This window comes from Corticium candelabrum, chromosome 2 (genome assembly GCF_963422355.1).
Source record: "Corticium candelabrum chromosome 2, ooCorCand1.1, whole genome shotgun sequence".
Classification (NCBI taxonomy): Eukaryota; Metazoa; Porifera; class Homoscleromorpha; order Homosclerophorida; family Plakinidae; genus Corticium; species Corticium candelabrum.
The window spans coordinates 11,271,357-11,273,039 of record NC_085086.1 but is presented as its reverse complement, the minus strand read 5'-3'; the positions used below and the strand labels follow the sequence as shown (position 1 = coordinate 11,273,039).

General features: G+C 43.0%; 1 long non-coding RNA gene across 1 annotated transcript; it reads left to right on the top strand.

Annotated features, from left to right (window-relative positions):
- The first annotated feature begins 556 nt into the window (after nt 1–556).
- LOC134176201 (uncharacterized) lies at nt 557–1,325 on the top strand. Its single transcript, XR_009969268.1, has 3 exons — nt 557–737; nt 873–1,019; nt 1,264–1,325. It is a non-coding gene; the product is annotated as an uncharacterized LOC134176201 (long non-coding RNA).
- The last annotated feature ends 358 nt before the right edge of the window (nt 1,326–1,683 follow it).

Below are 1,683 nucleotides of genomic sequence, written 5' to 3'. Positions count from 1 at the left end.
ATGTACCGATTAGGAGCTCTGATTTCATTCACGAGTCAGTCGACGGCCGTTCACGCTGCTGTGAGGGACAAGCGAAATGCGTGGGCTTGAGTATTGTCGCACTGTTTGAGTCTCACTTTGTTGTGTCGTTCATTTTCGCTCTCCGTTCGCCAGCTGGTCGAGAAATGTCATCGGATGACACTCACGCGCGCACACATTCGTATTCATTCATGCCTTTTCATTCATGTCTTTTCATTCATGCCGTTTTATTGTGCTTGTCTATCGTTGAATCGCGCGTGTGTTGTCCACTTGGTGCGTGGGATCTGACAAGAGGTCGAATGGTGATGTCGTTGTCTTGTTTGTGTGTGTAGAAACGGTCAAGACGTACAGTAATTGAGTGTCGTTTCGAATCTGACGTCACTGATGAGGCAGAGTCCGAATGAGACTCAGAGGAAAGTGCTGCTGAAGATATGCGTAAGTTGGTAACTATGTTGTTGTGAATTGCTGGAGTTGTATCTGCAAGTTAAATCGAGAGAGGCAATGGATCTCTAGTGTAGGTTTTGTTTGTCTGAGTGCATGTTCGTTTGTTTGTTTGCCTGTCTGTTTGTTTATGATCTCTGCTGGTGGGTCTCAGTCTGTGTTTTAGTGAGTTCTAAGTCTCTGAGTTATTCTCTTTGTATGTCAGTCGGTTCGTCCTCAGTCCATCAGTGAGGCTCTCCATTGCTCTGTCTATCTGCCAGTCAGCTAAGTCCATTTGGGTGAGTTCATTCGATCAGGTCTATTTGACTCCATTGAAAGAAAACTGTCCATAACATTAGTATAGTATAGAAATTAATATCAAACAAGTTAGTATTATCAATGGCTATAGTTGTGTAACACTTGGTTTACTACAGGAACTCTTCCCTTGGCTCATGTGGACGTTCATGTTGGTGCATTGGAAGCTTTCTAGCTGTTGTTAGAGAACAAGCAGCTGACGGTGCACACATTCCATTCAATGCTTTTTCCTACTGTGTTAAATGGATTGGAGAGCAGAGAGAGAGGTGAGGTACTCAGTACACTGCAGGAAATTGCTGCTGTTAGTTTATTAGTGTGTCATCTCTGTCTGTCTGTCTGTCTGTCTGTCTGTCTGTCTGTCTGTCTGTCTGTCTGTCTGTCTGTCTGTCTGTCTGTCTGTCTGTTTGTCTGTCTGTCTGTTTGTCTGTCTGTCTACATATCAGTGTCAGTCTGTATGTTTGTCTGTTAGATAAACCCTTTGCCATATTGTTGTTGTGCTTGTCATTGTAGTCGTCTCTTCAGCGTGGGTCAAGACTCTGTTGGTTGTTGTGAGCAGCTACAGTTCTGATATGATGAGGAGAGAGGTCAACTCTGTTGCTTGTGATTGTCTGTTTGATGTTTAATAATTCAGTTAATTACTTGTGTGCAGATATTGCCGATTGCATTGGCGAAAGGGCAGTTGTCTCAGACTGTGTTGTCACATCTAGCCAGCTGTGAAATACTGGGACACATTGCAAGTAAGTTTGAGATTGTGAGGTAATGTGGATGGACTTTGTTACTGGGCTGCGTCTTCTAAGACTATTGTATTGGAGGAATGCATCTCTGAATGCTTTAGAGTTATTGTATTGGAGGGATGCATCTCTGAATGCATTAGAATTATTGTATTGGAGGGATGCATATCTCAATGCATTAGAATTATTGTATTGGAGA